The sequence below is a fragment of the Felis catus genome, chromosome B1, assembly GCF_018350175.1.
Source record: "Felis catus isolate Fca126 chromosome B1, F.catus_Fca126_mat1.0, whole genome shotgun sequence".
Classification (NCBI taxonomy): Eukaryota; Metazoa; Chordata; class Mammalia; order Carnivora; family Felidae; genus Felis; species Felis catus.
Genome location: NC_058371.1, coordinates 32478923 through 32497772, shown reverse-complemented (window position 1 = coordinate 32497772; position 18850 = coordinate 32478923). Strand labels below are relative to the sequence as shown.

The window sequence follows — 18850 nt, the reverse complement described above, 5'->3', positions numbered from 1 at the left end:
ATCATTATCACCGCCTATCGCCGGGTGATCTCTTTATGTACGCTTCATTGTCCTTGGGGTCACCAAGCAAGCTGGTCTAAAATCCTTGGTCAAAAACATCTGCCCAGTGGCAGCATTCACACCACACTTGCGATAAATGTCCTAACTCCGACCTAGCTTCAGCTGGGCTGAGTGAGGCCAGCGTCAGGTTTTATGGGTCTGACGAAGATGTTTGAAATATTGTAGGAGACTGTCAAAGAATACTTAGACCCACTCCGAAAAAGGGCCGTTCTTAATTTTCATCTTTCCTGCAAGTCAGAAAGATATATACTCTCCAAATAAAGGCAGTTTCCTCGTCCTGAAGTTATGGCAGCTTAGTGATACAATAAACAGCACCCTGTCATAAGGACCGCATAAAACATGGCCTGACATTTCTTTAAAAGTAAAAAGAAACACGGCTGCAGCAGATGACCTTTCCTCTGAGGGCACAGCTGTTTCGTGTGGTTGGAGGGACCCGTGGTTTCATACTTAGGGGCTACGATATATGACTGGCTTTCCACAAAGTGTTTCCATGAGAAATTACAGTACGTTCTAAAGGGGAGACGCCAATTCTGCGCAGTCGCATGAGGCAGGAGGACTTATTTCTTACCCCCCCACCCCACAACACCCCCCCCCCCGCCCCCTTGATGTCTTCCAAATGACAGCGTGCTGAATACTTGTGATTAGAAACTTCTCTAGTGTGTGAAGTGTAAGCGTCCTCGGGAATACTGGGGGGTCTTCTATTTCCTGGGAGATTTTGATTATGGGCCTTTTGCGGGGTTGATGGGTCGACACCCTTGAGGGCCTGTGCATTTAGAAGGGGTCACTCAGAACACAGTGCTTCTGTGGGTGAGGCCTGGAAGCCTTTCAGGGAAAAGTGAAAATAATAGCTTTGTTAGAGATGGTAGGTGAGTCGCATTCTCTCGAAAAATGTTTATTCCTCCTGGAAAGTGCTATTTGTGCGAGGCGTTGAAAGGATCATGAAAAGTAACGTCTAGAATGCCTAATCGTGCCCGTGTTGTGTAGCTGAGATTGGACGTTGTCTTCCTTTGCTTGTTTTCCAAGTTGTCTTTAACATGTTTTATTTACTTCATAATGAAATTAAAGAGGAGGGTGGCCTCTCCATTTCATTTTTTGATTTTCCCCGTAGGTATCAGTGGCTACTGAAACATTCCTGTTAAAGCACCGGATTCCACCCACCCACCCCCCCCCGCCCCCCAATCTCTGTCCTCTAAATAAGAATAATAAGTCCTCCGAGACGGGAGTTATCCTCGGCAGGGTGGGGTGGAGAATATTCCAATTACTGATGGCTGTCGTTCCAATATAAAAATGTGCTCTCCTCGCTCATACCCCAAATCCTGCTACCCACCTGCCAACAGCAGGGCGTCGAGAGCACGTCCCGGTACGGTGGGAGATGTGTTCTGATTTATCTGTGCTCTCTCACCTTGTCCCCTGAGTGACCAAAGCTGGGCATATGCAAAATGGCTGGCTTGGTTTAGAAATACAAACGGAGACCCTGAAACCGTTGACTTATTGGTAATTAGACCACACTGGTATTGAACCCGTGACCTCAGTCTCATTAGAGCTGCATTTGGGCCAACTGAGTTGACCAGAAACAGATTCAAAACAGTGAGTGATAGAGGTCTTTGGTGCAGGGTCAAAGGCCTATTTACACTACCCAATATCATAAGTGGCTTCTTTCCCTGCCATTTGAAAGGGGCGGCAACAGATGAAAATGGCCATATGGATAGGTCACTGCTCTCTGCTTCGTATCTGTGACTTGTACAGCATTGCTATTCTGGCCAACTCCCACCTTCCTTTAACTGCATTTCCGTGCAACTCAAGGGTTAACGGAGGGAGAGACAAGTGTTTTAGCAGGACTTCACCCCACCCCCTTTCAGTTGCTAATGGCTAATAGTAACAAAAACACTGGGATTAAAGTCCATTTCTTTAGGAATGGTTTCCTTTGAAATGACACCCTTAGATTTAAAAATATCCGCGGTTAATCATTATGTTCGCTCTTTGCTTTTCAAGGAGAGCTCAAAGCAGGTGACTTGTCTTCATTTTGCGTAGAAAAGGAGTCAGCTCCCAGTGGTCGCGCAGGATAAATGGAAAAGGCAGGACTTGGTGTGAAATCAACGAAATGGCAAAGAAATAGCCTCCCAGTATAACCGGATTTTTTTTATGGGATCACACTGACCTTCCAGGTCAGTGGGAAGAGAATGGATTCCCATGATCTTGACTAGCCATTTAATAAAGGTAGGTTTCTGCTTCAGACCACACCCAAAGTAAAGCTTAAAATGTGAAAAAAAAAAAAAATCTCACAGTTTTAAAAAATGGTGAGGTCATGTTTAAAATGATCTTGGGAGGCCTAAGTGTCCTGGGAAGTGCAAAAACCATAAAGAAAAATACGGAATAATTTGATTCCGTAAAAATTTATCGTGATCACTTATGTATACCAAATACTAAATAATATTCAAAAGCAAACGGGAAGGCCATACTTTTGGTACCTATGAAAGAGTTAATCACAAGATATTTATGATGCATATGGAAGATTTCATAAAGCATTTAGAAATCAACAAGAAAAAGAGGAACAAGTTAATAGAAAACAGACAAAAGAAATGAACATCACTTTACATAAGAAGAAATGTAAATAAATGGCCAGTGAACCCATGAAAAACATATCGAACCTCCCTGGTAAATGTCAAGAGTTGCACATTTAAACAACTGAAAGTTAATTTTTCTTCCAAAAAATTGGCGAAGATAAAAATAAAAATGCTGGCAGTGTTGCAGGGAAATAAGTATTTTTTTTTTTAATACCACTTGTGGCCATGTAAATTGCTGCAACTTTTCCAGAGGGATATTTGGAAATACAGAAGAAAAGCCTTGAAATTGTACTGTGCTGTGACCCATAAATTCTACTTGTAGGAAATCAATCTGAAAGGAATAATCAAGACTATGTGCAAAGATTTTGCGTTTAGAATGTTGATCAAAGCACCTTCATAATAACTAAAAATTGGGCACAGCTTAAGTTTCCAACAATGGGGAATCAGTTAAATGTATCACGGTATGGGTGTATGATGGAACTTCGTGTAACTTTAGCATGTGGTAGAAAAAAATTATATTTAATGTCAAGGAAAAATATTCACTATTATCTTGTTCTGAAAAAAAGTAGCTTAAAATTATATCATAAAGTTACATGTTATAGATGCATAGGAAGATAGGGTAGAATAATATATATCATATATATCAAAGTATTAAAACACTTTTCTCTAGGCGTAGGAATGATAGATATTTTTATTTAAAAAATTTTGTAATGTTTATTTATTTTTGAGAGAGAGAGACAGAACGCAAGCTGGGGAGGGACAGAGAGAGCGAGACACGTAGGATCTGAAGCAGGTTTCAGGCTCTGAGCTGTCAGCACAGAGCCTGACGCAGGGTTCAAACCCATGGACCATGAGATCATGACCTGAGCCAAACTCGGATGCTTAACCGACCGAGCCAGCCAGGTGCCCCAGGAATGATAAATAATTTTAAAATGTCTCCTTTTATCTTTTTCATGGTTGTTTTTTTTTTTGCTTTAGAGTGAACATGCATTACTTACAGGACAAATGACAAAGCAATATAGTTTGTTTCAAGTATCATAGCTATAGCACAGTTTAATCATGGAGATTAAATGGGACAACGTAGAAGCAAGTTCCTAACACAGGATTAGAAAAATAAGGGGGCCTCGGTACTGAAGAGTTGGATTTGAATTTGAATCTGAAAAGTTACCACGTAGTCCAAGAACTCGTAGCACTCTCTGTTAAAGACTGACCTCCCTAGACGGTGGCTTGTATGTAGTCCCAACCCACTTGGTTTCTTTGGCTTTGCAGCTAGACTTTCTATGTCAGTGGTTCCTACAGAGCTCCGTAAGATGTCAGGCAAGGAACAGAGAAAAATAAATAAATTCCAGCCTGTCATCTTAAGTTGATCTCTATCATATTCATCTTCTCCACTCTACTGTGAGGCATGCTGGACTGTGACCCCTTCTTTAAGGTGAGCTGAGGCAATGAGTCTTCCTCCACAAACATTCCTGAGCTCAAGAGCATTTGCTGTATTGTCTGTCCCGCTATGCAAAAGTAGAAATTACGCACATGCCTCCAAAACATCAAAGTGAAGCCCAAAGCTGGTGAACTATGGATTGATCACGGACCCCCCCTGGAGTATGCTTTGGATGACCGCAGGGAGAAGTGTGTTCGCAGGTGAAGGGCGCACTCAGGCGGGGAGGCAGGGGGCTGGAGGAGAGGGTGGGAGCTGTTTTGGAGCCTGGTTCCCCGTGGAACCCCATGGATTCCCCTGGGTCCTTGGGAAATAAAAGAACTCTATATGGGAATGGAAAATGGCACTCTGTATAAAGGGTCCCTTTAAGATTTGGGGTGTAGCACAGCACTTCTGTGGGATCACTTTGACAAGGTCAAAGTTGTGTGCATGTGCTTACACGGTGCACTAGTGGTTCCTGTGGTGGGGTGTTAGGAATTAGAGGAAGATTTTTCTTTATATCTGTGGAGTATGGTGTTGGGGGCATTGCCGGTGTCCAAAGCACACAATGGCAGTCCTTTTGGTGATGGAGAAGGAGGACAGAAAAAAGAGTTTGGAGGTGAACTCCACACTAGAGCCGTCAGGGCTTATTTCTGTGCATGGCAAAATCCCCTCAAGAGGTCCCAGACATAATTCTGGGGAGCTTGTTAGGAAGTTGGATATTCCATTAGAGCAAGCAGAGTAGAAAAACTCAGCAAAATATGGATTGCAACTATTCATGTAACTTCCCTTTAAACCCAGAGCTTAAGTGCCCTGGGAAAACGTGTCTTACATGGACAAGTGTTCATTTCTATGATTAATTCAGCTGGCTAGAGCTTGGTACTAATGAGACCAAGGCCAAAGCTATTGGCTCTATCCCCATAGGAGCTGTTAGAGTCTCATGGCTCGAACACTGAGGTGACACCCTTCACCCTTGCACATAGTGGGGATTGGGTGAGAGAGTATGATGTCTGACTCCACTTTTAATGCTTTTCCAACCCCCACGCTTTCCCCTCTAACACAATGCCACCGCTGAGCGCACTCGCACTTGGGATTTTGTAACATGACAATCTAATCAATGATATTGTCTCCGGAGCCACACTGCACTTGAAAAGCAGGAGCTGCCCAAATTAGAGACATCGCAGGTTACTCTGTTAGCTAGTCACTTCAATGGTTACAGGTTGCTTTACCAATTGGTTTTCACAGACAAATGCAGCTTGAAAGAAACCGTGCCCAGGTCACCCTGCCGCCTGAGAGTTTGGGATCTTGCATAAAATAAGCCTATGTTCTTTCTCCACCTTCCAAGAAGTCGTTGGCAATCTGTAGCCATGTACATTTGGAAAGGAACCAAGTTGGATGCTTTGCCTGGGGCCCCCGGATCCTCTGCCTTGCAGAGTTCCCTCCGTTTGGTCTGAAGCCTTCCAGCCGGGGCTTTAATTACCCCCACACCTTCTCGATCTCTGTATTTATCAGGATTGTTTGACTTGCGCGTGACTGAAACTCAACTCAAACCATCTTTATTTACCAACTCACATACCTGGGAAAGATACCAGGTTTATCACAGAATCTAAAGAAGAGCTGCAGAGATCGGAGTCTTAGAAATCGGAACTGCAATACAACCCTACCAGAGACTTTTCAATTTCTTTCTTTCTTTCTTTCTTTCTTTCTTTCTTTCTTTCTTTCTTTCTTTCTTTCTTTCTTTCTTTCTTTCTTTCTTTCTTTCTTTCTTTCTTCTTTCTTTCTTTCTTTCTTTCTTTCTTTCTTTCTTTCTTTCTTCTTTCTTTCTTTCCCTTTTTCTCATCTTGGCTTCTTTCTGAGAAAGGTTTCCTCTGTGCGATAGCCAGCATCCCTAAATGCACATTCTCCTGGGTTAGCAAACACCGCCGTTAAACCACCTTCTCCAAGGGCACCTGGGTGGCTCAGTCGGTTAAGCGTCCGACTTCAGCTCAGGCCGTGATCTCACAGTTCGTGAGTTGGAGCCCTGCGTCGGGCTCTGTGCTGACATCTCAGAGCCTGGAGCCTGCTTCAGATCCTGTGTCCCACCCCCCCCCCCCCCGCCTCTGCCCCACCCCTGCTTGTGCTGCGTCTCTCTCTTTCAAAAATGAATAAACATAAAAAAATAAAAATTAAAAAAAAAACACCTTCTCCAGAATCTTTATGGTAATCCAAGAGAAGGGCTCCCCTATGCCCATTTCTTAGACCAAACATTGTTTGCTGAGGGATTGAAGTACTAGGATTGGCTGGGTCCAGGCCACGTGTCCATTCCTCTAGATTGTGTGTATGTGTTGGGGGATGGGGGGAACAGGGAAATTATTTTTTTAAAAAATGGAAAAACATGAGAATTGTGCAGATCTAAGAAAAATAGTTATGGCAGTTCTTGACCTTGTTGTCCAAGAAAACAATGGAATCTTCCGAAGAAGCCCAGAGTCATACAAATGCAAATCAGAGGAGAAAAGAAGCCTCTTTTCGCTAAATTGGGAATTTAATTTTTTTTAATGAGAGAGAGAGATAGTGGGGGAGAGGAGCAGAGAGAGAGAGAGAATCTCAAGCAGGCTTTACACTCAGCATAGAACCTGATGTGGGACTCGATCCCACGACCCTGGGATCGTGATCTGAGCCAAAATCGAGAGTCAGGTGCTCAACTGAGTAAGCCACCCAGGCACCCCAGAATTTAATTGTTATATTGTCATAAGGACTATCATTTAGGTCCTTCTTTAATGGATAAGAAAAGTAATTCACCGATAATTGAACTGAATTGCCCCAGACACATTGCCCAATTAGTGCATAACTGGACAAAAACCCAAAGCTCCTACATCCAGGTTTGTTATTTTTTCCTGTGTTGGCCTGCCTTCAACAGACTGGTTCGCAGACTCAACGGTGGGAATTTAAGAGTAGTTGAAGGTCAGCCTTGATGGTCTTTAAATCCCATTGCTAGGGCAACTCCCTCTTCTTGTCTCCAGATCTGTAGGCACATCCGCTTTTAGAGGTAAATGGAATATGTGGGGCCAGTCAGTCATGGACCTCAGACTCAAAGTGAATCCAGGCCTCCTTGTCTTATTGGTCAAGTGGGCTTTTTTGGGTCACAGTGTCTGGGCAGAAGGAAAGGAAGGGAGAAAACAAAACTCAAACCCAGTCTTGGGCTCCACTTCTACCTAAGATGTAGATGGCCACAGAGAACATTGCTTCTGGCCTGACCATGAGAAAAAGGTGGATAACTGATAAAATCATGACCTTTTTTTGAGCTTAATTAGAGAGCTGAGGTCATAGAGCAACCCGACTGAATTCCATTGTTGGAGGGTAGTAAGCCCCTCCCGGGAGACATGAGGACACATGAAGAGGTAGCATCCATAAGCAACTGAAATTTTTAGCAAATTTCTCTCCCTCTCTCCCTTTTTTAAGTAGGCTTCAGAGCCAGCGTGGAGCCTAACATGGGGATTGAACTCATGGCCGTGAGGCCAAGACCTGAGCTGAGATCAAGAGTCAGACACCTCACCAGCCCAGCCACCCAGATACCCTGTTAGCAAATCCGTAAAGACCAAGTGTGGGCTGATGTTACTTGGTAGTTGCTTGACCACGGACAGTGTGCTGGGCATTGCGCAGACTAGGATCTTTTCCAAAGGGGTCAGCCTGGTTTGGGCCCTTTTCCTCCTACAGCACTGAAGGTGGGTGTATTGGTTCCGAACTGTTGTGTAAAAAATTACCCCGTAATTTACTCCTTTAAGTAACTGAAAAAAAGCACACGGTTATGGTCTCAGGTTCTGTGCGTCAAGATTCCTGGTGCAGCTTAGCTGGGGATTTCTGGCTCAGAGTCTCGCCTCAGGCTCCAATGAAGGCATAGATCAGGGCTGTGATCATCTCAAGACATGACTGGGGAAGGATCATCCAAGCTCATGCACCTGGCTGTCGGCAGGGCGCAGGTCCCTACGGGCAGCTAGTTAGAGACAGAAGTTTTTTTGCCCCGTGGGCTCTCCACAGGGAAGCTCAAAACATGGAAGATGTGGGTAAGTGGGTAAGTGAGAGAACCAGAGAGGATACCCAAGAAGGAAGCCCCAGGCTTTTGGTCACCTAATCTCAGAAGGGACATCCCATTATTTCTGCTGTGTTCTGTTCATTAAGAGTGAGTCACTAGGTCCATCTAAAACTCAAGGAAAGGGAATTACGCAGGGACATGCATACCGGGAGGCAGAAACTTTGGTGGCCACCTTCGTGGCTGCCTACCACACAACAGAAGACTGTATTTGGGGACCCATGGCTAACTATTACACCCTTGGGATAGGAGGTCGTAAGCAGGAGCGAAAAGCATTACAATGCCAAGTTGTGCAAGGAGCTTTGATAGGAAAGTTGGAGCCGTTAAGTATCAAGGATTTGAGACTTGATTGGGTTAGGGTAGAAATTCACCAACAACGAGGGAAGAGGGAACACGTGTCACATGCTTCATGTTATGTCATTAAATTATCAAGTAAACCCATGAAGACAGTATTAGCCCCATTTTACAGAGGAAGAAATGAAGGCCTGGAGAAGTTAAGTGTCTTCCTCAGGATTACAAAGGTAGAGTGAGGAGGGCTGCACAACTCTGTAAATACACTAAAAACCATTGGATTATACAACTTAAAACAGATACAATCTATGTTTGTAAATTACATCTCAATAAGCTATTAAAAAAAAAAAAAAAAAGACCATGTAGTGGAATGGAAATCTCAGACTTTGTTGTTTTTAGCTCGGTATTAGTCAGCTCAGGCTGCCTGACTAAAATGCCACCGAGTGAGTGGCTTTGACAACAGACATTTATATTCTCAGTTCTGCAGTTTAGCCGTCTGAGACCAAGGTATTGGTATGTTTGGTTTCTCCTGTGGCCTTTCTCCTGGCTTGCAGATGGCTGGCTTCTCCTTGTGTCTTTTTTTTTCTTTTTTTAAATTTTTTTAACGTTTATTTATTTTTGAGACGGAGAGAGACAGAGCATGAACGGGGGAGGGTCAGAGAGAGGGAGACACAGAATCTGAAACAGGCTCCAGGCTCTGAGCGGTCAGCACAGAGCCCGACGCGGGGCTCGAACTCACGGACTGCGAGATTGTGACCTGAGCCGAAGTCGGAAGCTTAACCGACTGAGCCACCCAGGCGCCCCTTCTCCTTGTGTCTTTATACACAGCCCCCCCTCTGTGGGCACACATCTCTGGTATCTCTTTGCGTGTCCACATCCCCTCGTCTTATAAGGATGAAAGTCAGATTGGATTAGGACCCCACCCCTACGGCCTGATTTGAACTTAATGACCTCTTTAAAAACTTTATCTCCAAATATGGCTATATCCTAAGCTACTCGTGTTAGAACTTCAACATATGAATGGTGGGGGCGAGAGGGGTACAGTTCAACCCATAAGAGACGCCAAAGCTTACGCTGTTTTGTATATACTTTTTCCGACAATAGAAATCTATTGTATTTGTTAATGAAATCTGCTGATAAACATTATCCTGGCTTTATTAGTATAGCATTTGTTTTTTTCGGTTAAAACAGTATAGGGAAAATTCTAATTCATCCAGATAAGTATTTGCAAATGGTAACCGTTTTAAATTAGCTCATATTGCAATCTCTAGATACTCTTCAAATAAATTGATGCAAAGCCCAAAAGAGGAATAGTTGGATTTAAAACAAAAATTAAATTGAATTACTACCAATATTTAACATCTGTTAATATCATTTATCACAGAGAGAGAACTTAAATAAAAAGCATCCAGAATGCATTAAAAAAACGCTAAAACTATTTGTAATGTGAGGTTATCGCGAGTTTTGTCGAGGAGACACTCATAGGCGTAGGTTTTTAAATATTTATCTATTTTGAGCGAGAGAGAGAGAGAGAAGGGGCAGGGGAAGGGCAGAGAGAGAAGGAGAGAGAGAATCTCAATCGGGCTGCGTGCTGTCAGCACAGAGCCGGACGTGGGGCTCGATCTCATGAACCATGAGATCATGACCTGAGCTGAATCCAAAAGTTGGTCACTCAATTGACTGAGCCACCCAGGTGACCCAGGCCGAGGTGTTTAAAAAGTCCAGGCACACGGGTTAACTTGTTGCTGTTCTGATCTGTTAAAATTTGACATAGAAGACATTTGAGCATGTGTTTCCCTTGTTTTAAAGGTAAAAATCGTTTTTAAAGGTCCTCGAATCAAACATTTGTGGGACCCCAGCGCAACTCAGGGTTCAGGGGTACGTGGTTTGAAACTACCTGCAATGTATCGTAAAGCTCTCACACCTCCGGGGCCATTCCCAGCTGACCTGGGGGGAACCTGTCTGGTGTAGACGTGATGGGCAGCTAGATGCGGTTTCAGACCCTGGCTCCTGGGCTTGTACCAGCTGCCTACAGAACGGAAAACCCACTGAGGGAAACACCAGGCGTGTGCTGCAAGAAAAAATTCCTAAACACTCCATTCTGGGTTGGAAGAGTGACTGGAGAATCCCTACTATCTGCTCTCCAGATCAACCACAAACCTTAGCATTCCTCAGGAAGAATCGAATGTCACTTAAAACTGTCTTTTTGTCTGCTTCCTCCCTCAATTAGAGAAGCCTTTGTAGCGCTGAGACCAAAGGAGCCCATAAAAAGGGCTTATTTACCATTTGGCACTCAAACGAAGCCAGAGTCTCCCGCTCTCTCCCTCGTTCTTGTTTATTCTCCCTCCACAGCCCTCTTGCCTGTCTTTTAAGCCAATTAAGGAAACGGCAGATTTTGTTCAAGTGCCACAAAAGTTGTTCTTTTTTGAGTATTGAGTTTTTCAGTCAGCAAGGAGAGGCCAGCCAAGACCCCGTTATCTCAAAGACAAACAAAAGCAGCTAATGGGGGGGGGCGGTGGTGGAAGGAGAGAGGACATTCTGGAAGCTTTAGTAATTCTTTGGAGGAAGACAACATGATTTCATGCCGACTGAATCTGACGGACTGGATCCTTCCGGTGAAGAAATCTCCCTATCACACAGTCCTTCTCCACTGGATGGCAACAGAGAGCCACGGACGCCTTTGTCCCCGTTCTGGAATAACTTCACCTCTTACCTTGCTGAAGTTTAAAATCCCCTCTGTTGATTGAATGGAATAATACCAAGAAGTTTGCTTAAGAAATGTCTGCTTCTTGGCTGTTTAGACCCTACTGCCCGCCCTTTGCCCTCGTCCCACATCTTCACGTGCGATGGTAGCCATATTTGTATTTTTCATTACTAGGAACGTATACTGGGTATGTACTGGCACTCACGTTTTAGCCTCCGGGAGAAACTGCCAAGCAGCATTTTCCTCTTTCTCTTTTGTACAGGAGGCCTCGTGCTTCTTTGAAAATCTTTTTTTGTGGTTCGTTTTCAATTGAGAAGAACCAAGTAGCCAGCCTCGCTGGGTATGAAATCGTCTGTCGACTCCCCGCAGACAACAATTTGACCTGGCTCCCGTCAGACTCTAGGCCAGGGGGCTCCTGGGAACGTTGTTCCCTCCTGGCTTAGTCTGATGACTGAGAGGGCAACTCGGGGTTTCGTGGGAAGTGTGGGAGAAGAGCTGGAAGGCACTTGAGCCTTCCAGCTCAAGGGAGACGAAGCCTGAGGTATAAAGGGTACACCAAGCCCTGTGGATGTTGATGCTGTCCTGGGATATAACTCATGATGTAGTTCTAAAAACAGAAAAATTGCTGAGAGGGAGCTGGAGCATGATGGGGAAGGAGGAAAAAACAGGGGCTTCCTGTAGCCACGTTGCCAATTTGAAGTGGAAAGCCCTTTGGTTCTGTGTACGAGGGGTAAGTGTTGGTGCCACTGGCTTGCCTCTCATTTAGGAAGGGAGAGAAGGGAAAAGATAATTAAAGGAGAAAGAGAAGACAAAACAAAGAGGAAGAAAGTTTTGAGTGGAAGAGTGATAGAAGGTTCTCATAGTGCAGCTTGCCCACTGATGCTTTTAAGACAACCCTAGCTGGAACCCGCATAGCCTTCAGCTGTGGGATCAGTGGTCACTTACCTGGCCCTCTGCCCGGGTTGTGTGTAGGGCACACCAAGAGCCAGATTCTGACCCCTGGGAAGTCAAGGTGGCCATGATCTGGCTGGGGGAATCCAAATGGCTGATGGCTGCACAGCTCAGAATCCCCTGGTCTGGGGCTCAGAGTACGAGCTCAGAAAATGTCCCCAAAGAAGCGTCTGCTTAGCTGGGAACCAATCTGAATGTTCCCCTGGATTCCACCTCATGTAGTGTCAGCCACTGATAGTCCCTTTAGCCTGGAGCTCCAAGGGAAGGGTGGGGGCCAGGCAGGAGGGCCCCTGGCTGAGGAGGCATACATGAGCAAGAGACCAGGAGAAAGGAGAATGCTGGGGTGCGAACATTGGGGAGGCTCTTGGGTGGAGAAGCCCAGATTCTTCAAGGCAGGGACTTCTCTGGGGACATTTGTTGAATCAAACCGAATATAATCTCATGTTGGATCAAATAACACTACTTTGTATTTATATAACCTTATATAACAAAACGAAAGCGTGTTCTTGGCTAAGAACACACTGAAAGACAAGAGAGGGAACTCGTAAGAGATGACAGAATTTGGTCTTGCTTTTGGACCAAATAAGAAATCGTTTTTGTGTCTCCACGCCAATGATACCCACTTATCGTGTTTGAAGCATTTTGGATTTTCTGAATGTTTTGGTGGCCAACGTTTCTTCATTGCATGACTAGTAGTATTGAGGTCAGGGGATGACATAATATGTGTTCCTCAGACCATTTGATATTCCTGACTTGATCGCTGAATTATTTTTGTTCGCTTCAACCCTCAGGAAGAATAATACTACATATTTGTGCAAGACTTAACACGTTGGGAAGCCTGGTCATACCCACTACCCGCTTTGCTCCATATAGGAGTTCTGAGGTAGGGAGGGCACTCCTGGTGGTCCTAATTCACCAAGTGCAGCTATCTGGGCCCAGACACAATTGAGTAACTTATCCCCGGTCTCCTGCAAGATGCCAAAAGAGTAGGGAAGAGGTCAGGTCTTCCGTCTCCCAATCTAGCGTCTTACTTTTTAGCTTGACATTTTATAAAAAAAATTAATGCTTTATGCTTATAAGATGCCTTATTAGGCATCGCCCATTGATTTTACTTTTTAGCTTCGGAGTTATTCTTAACTTTCTGTACTCTATAAAGTAACCCCAGAAAATGTGACATCAGAAAAATTGTCATGAGGCGGGCCATGGGAAAACCGTAGACGGATTCCTTCTTCTCCGTGCTAGAGCAAGCCTCCTAACATGCGCAGTCCTGGCCGGGTATTTACCGCTTTCCTCCTGCTGTGACAATTGTTTCGTTTTTCTTCGACACGGCTTTTGTGCATCTCAGAATGACGGACGAGACAGTCAGCGAAAAGAATTTCTGCTTAAGCAAAAGAATCTGATGGCTCGAAGTCAGAGGCTTTTACCCGATGATTAGAAGGGGGAATACTTTTTAAAGGTGAACCCGTATCAGGTGTCATTATCCGGAAGAATTCTTTGAGTACGTCTTGATAATTTTCAATGTAATGAGTTGGGGAAATCTCTGAAGCCATTGAACTACACTGACAGGCAGCAAAAGGGTTTCAAAACTCTTCCTCCAGCTAGCCACTTTTTGGTTGCTCTCCTTGTTCTAAATCACCCAGATATCCAGTGGGATTTAAAACTGGCCCTAATGGAACCTCTAGCAGCAAGACTTCATTAGACTAACCCTCATTTAATCTTCTCTTGTAAGATATTCCTAACACCGGGTCCCTTGGCAAACGCCCTGAAGAAGTTTCATTTCAATAATATTGCTTGGTATTTATATAACCTCTATATCTAAGGAGCTTAAAAACACTTATGGCCCATGCTTCATTACTTAGTTTAACCAAAAAAGAAAGCCAACCCATTTCGTATTAACAAATTTAAGCTCTCCCTTTGGAGATAGGTAATAATCATAACACTTTGTCTGTAGGACACGTTTCTCTTTCAAGAAGCTCAAAGTAATTTGAACAGCTGAACTGCTGGAGGAAATAAGGAACAGATAGGGAGAGTGCTTGGTTTAAAGTAACCCAGCAAAATGGGGGCGGAGTGTAAATCGTCGACAGGATTTCTGACTCTCCTGTCACCCCTCCATTAACCCTGGTTACAAGTGTGATGACGGCGAACTTTTTAAAAAGTGGAAGTTGACATCCTGTTGTGGTTCCTTGTTACAAATCTGTGCAGTTTAATTTTTTTTCTCGACTAAAGGGAAAAGTCTCTAAATCCTGCCTTTGCTTCTGGATGGGAGGTTGACTTCTTTATCTTTATGTCCTGGTTGGTTCTGCTAAGGTGTTTGCAGAGATAGTGCAGAACGTTATGCATGGTGAGGTCCCAATTAACCCAGGACTTTGGAGTGAGCATTTTAGTTCTTTGAATCAAGTAGTTAAAGGAATGTTACCTAGTAAACCCTTGTCGTTTCAGTGCTTGTTATATGTCCCTCTAAAATCTGGAGGCTCTGTCTTTGATGATTCAGGCTGTCAGAGTTCTCCCCATCTGGGCCGTGGCTCTTCATTGTCGGAACTGCTGATATATCAAATGTGGGAAGTGGGAAATGGCCATGTTCTGATCTCTGGACGTACCCTGGAGAACCGCTGTGTGTTTGACATTTACTTGTCCCTCGACCCCTCTTCTCTCTTCCCTTGGTCCAGTTCTTCCAGAGGCTCGGCTGAATGACTCCTAAATTCAACATGAATTTGACATGAAGAGGTCCGTAGGATGTAGGGACTGTCTGTGGGTACCAGAAGCACTGCAAGTTGCCCATCTGGGATTCCCAACCTTTGTATGTTTCCCCTTCGCACCTTTCTTGGGAAAACTCGGAATGGGTTTTGGGAAAGGTAGAACTTTGTATTGCTCATTCTTTCTCTGTATTGTGTGTCTTTCGATTGAAATACATTTGACATACAACCTTGTGTAAGTTCATGGCATAGAACGGTGTTGATTTGATACATTTGTATATTGCAATAGAACGGTGTTGATTTGATACATTTGTATATTGCAATATAATGCCATTGTAGCATTAGTTAAAACCTCTATCCCATCACACAATTATCCTTTCTTTTTTGTGGTGGGAATAGTTAAGATCTAGTCTCAAAGCAAGTTTGATGTTTATATCCATATTGTATTTTTTAAACTGCCTTTGATGCTTGATCTTATACTCTGTGCCCTGGAGCTGCACAATTTCTATATTTATCATGGAATTTGGGGGTGGGGGGAGGGAAGTAATACATCATCAGTCCCTTATGAGGAACACTCCAGTGCCCCCTAAGAGAAATCTATCTCCCCAGTTCCCTTAAAAAATGTGAGCTGGTGCCTCAAACACAGCCCGACAGGTAATTCCTTGCGGGAAGCAAGTGACCACTCTTGTATTCTCAGGGTGAGTTTTCTTGCCCCAAAGTAGTCTGATTTAAGCTGAAGGGAAATGGAAGCTGAGAGATCAGTTGTCTGGAGACTCCAGGCTTCTTAGAGCAAATATTCCACAGCAGAGACCTCTGGGCTGCTTGGCGCAGATATGGCAACCTGAACTTGGCCCCCGTCTCAGAGCGCATATGGTGTTCCAAGTCAAGATCACACACAGCAATATACCATACTGTGCATGGGGAAAATATTTATGGGATAATAAATGTGAGCAAAGCATGTTTGTGCTCTGTGCATAATTGGCAGAAGAATATGTAGATGAACTGATTTCTTCTTTTCCCTTTTACGGAGCTGTGGCCAGATGCCCTCTCAGACATGCCTAAGAGCAAAATAGTCTTCAGCTCCAGGGCAAGGGATGAGGCCAGGGGAAGCGGCCACTGTCAGCTGGCTTAGGACTAATGCTTGTACAGGACACAGGGAATTCTATGTGTGGTCTGGCTGAACAAGGAACACGGAATGTTTTCCCTCTAAAACCGGATTGTATGTTTTTTTTTTTCTATATGGAGTGTAGATCAACTCTGTGAAACAGGCTTTATGTAGACTCTTGCAAGCACCAAGAAGAAAGTGAGCATGATATGACCATTGTCTTGGCAAATATGGAAAAAATCCAGGCGAAGCTGCCCAATTCAGATTAACTTCTATGTTTGAGATGTCGGTCTCATTGTTCGGGGATTTAAAAAATTTTTTTTTTCAACGTTTATTTATTTTTGGGGGGACAGAGAGAGACAGAGCATGAACGGGGGAGGGGCAAAGAGAGAGGGAGACACAGAATCGGAAACAGGCTCCAGGCTCTGAGCCATCAGCCCAGAGCCCGACGCGGGGCTGAACTCACGGACAGCGAGATCGTGACCTGGCTGAAGTCGGACGCTCAACCGACTGCGCCACCCAGGCGCCCCTGTTCGGGGATTTTTAGACAAAGAACTCAGAAAGTACTTTTTCGCCCATACACTGCATTAGATACTGTATGATCATTCCAACATTACTGCAATGTCAAACAATTGCTATTGTGCCTTTATTTTTCAAGAGCTCATAGATAGAACAAGAAAGAAGTCTCAAAGAACAAACGCCAGAGGTTCGATTTTTTTCTTTTTAAATTTCACTTTTGGTAACTCTTGTATGAGTGTACTAGTAGAGGGGCAGATTTGCGACATAAAAGAAATACGAGTGCTCAATCATCATTTGTACACGTGTTGTGTAGACTTTTAAATAAAAGTTAGAACTGGGGTTGCATTTCTTTTCTGTGAAACAAATCTCTTGTAGTTTTCCTGCCTGCTTGCTATTGTTCTGTAGTGGGTAGATTTCTCTTCACATTCTTTTTGCATTATTGTAACAGACAAGTCTAAGACACTGTCTAATGTTAATTCTACACGCTCCTGCCAATTATAATCAGAGCTAGTCAAAATAAACAAATTAAACAAATAAACATGTCAAAACATCTCTGAGTTAGCGAAAATAAGCCAAGTCTGAACTCTCCCGGTGTTTCGGCATAAATGATGGGCTGCGGGTTGTAAAACGCTCCATAACATTTTTTCACCTTTGCTAGGGGGAAAGTGGGTCAGTTTAGAATTACAGTGCAGTTCAACTTTGAGAAAGGGGTCTGTGACCGAAACCAAATCAAACCCAAATGTTGCTGGCTTTACCTAGGGTAGTAATGATCTGCCGCATGCTCTAAATGCTTTCAAAAAGAAAGAAGGAAAGAAAGGAAAAGCAGTTGATTCTTTGCTGATGTGATGCCAGAACCCCTAAATCACTGGAGAGGTTGAACACAACGCAGGTGAAAATATACCAAAGGCGGATGTACATTTCAATATGAAACATACTGTCACTGTGACATTTCCCAATCAGCACATTTAAAATACTAGGCAATTAAGTTAGAAAGCTCTATTGGCTTCAAGAAGGAATATAAAACATGACTTTGCTACCCAAGTAGGATATCTTGGCCAGAGCTATGTTTAAATAATGAGGGGTATGAGGTAGAAGGGTGTGTGCGCGCGCGTGTAGTGGTATGTTAACCTCTAAAAATATGGAGAGAGGTTAGGGGAGAAGGCTGTCACTTTGGCAGGTGGTTCTCGTAAAAAGGTGATCTCTTGAAGTTCAAGCAATTTAAACGTATCTACACCCACTCCTGGGCAGCATGCCGCAAAGCAGGTGATTCGTGCAAACCCCTGGGCGTTCTTTACGTCACGAATACCGATCTGGCACCAGCTCTACGGCTGGGCGCAGGCTGATGCAGATGATCAGGGCTCAGTCTATATGCCTTCGAGGAATCGCCCTTGGTCCCCACGGGGACGTCGAAATGCTGGGTTTCAGGGGGAAGTCAGTGATGGGCAGCAAGGAGAAGCAAGGGAGACCAGGCTCTGACATCTCTTACTGTTGGAGTTTCACCTTTCACTTGTCAGGGAAGGGGATTCGGGTAAGGTTATGCTCCAAGGAGAGGGGCTTTGCGCAGGAGTGAGAGGAGGGACCCTGGAAAGGGGCTGGCGGTGGAAATCATTGTGCCTTTGAAATGTTGTTTTCTGAGGACAGTATATAGAATCTTGGTTATTAACAACCTCTCACAAGACAGTTATTTTTGGAGTGGCCTCTTAGGAGGCAACCTCTTGGAAGTGAACTCATTTATTTTGCGTCTCACTGTCCTGCCATTTCCTGCGGAGAGAGGGGAAAAGTGAAACCACATGTTTTGAGGAGCGAATGGAGGAAATCCCTTCGAAGACAAATGACGACTCCTCTCCCCTGGCAATTAGTCAAACCTGGGCTTCAGGCCAGCCCAGGTGTTCCCGACTGTGTATAAATTTGCCAAAGAACAATGAAAATAGCAGCTGATTGTGCTGACAGATTCTTCTGGTAATTTCCTGTTGTTTGGCATCTTCACGTTACTTTCCCACAATTATGGCTGCTGATGAAGTCTGGGGCCCTTCGAAGCAATTTTCTAACTCTCTCCTTGCCCCTTTCTGTCATCCCAGCAGCAAGCAGCCCCTTACCCCCAGCCTAAAAGAAATGAAACAATCAAAATCTGAAACCGAGTTAAAAAATATTTCAGAGTTGTGGATATTTTTTTCCCCCTTTCCCAGATGTTTGAATTTAATCCCCTTGCAAAATACATATTTTAATGAGTCTGAATTTAAAAGAGGGAAAAAATGATTTGCACCTGCATCATATAGAGTTTCTTGGCAACTGTAAGCTGGGATTCAGGTTCCTTCAGATTCTCCAACGTACAAGTTGGAAGATTTCCTTGTGTTGTCCGTGAGTATCTAATCGCAATGAAGCCGGGTCAGCTGGTCCTGCTGCTGAAAGGGATTGGACTGCCGCCCAGCACTGACCCAAAGGGGCAGCCCCAAATGGGATTGGGCGCCATTTTGACGGCTCCG

At 44.2% G+C, this 18850-nt stretch overlaps 1 long non-coding RNA gene across 2 annotated transcripts; it reads left to right on the top strand.

Annotated features, from left to right (window-relative positions):
• Window positions 1–1374: 1374 nt before the first annotated feature.
• On the top strand, window positions 1375–6077 carry LOC123385199. Of its 2 annotated transcripts, none has more exons than XR_006597392.1 (3): window positions 1375–2277; window positions 3894–4056; window positions 5284–6077. It is a non-coding gene; the product is annotated as an uncharacterized LOC123385199 (long non-coding RNA). The 2 variants fall into 2 exon arrangements; XR_006597393.1 differs by having other exon boundaries at window positions 3894–4262.
• The last annotated feature ends 12773 nt before the right edge of the window (window positions 6078–18850 follow it).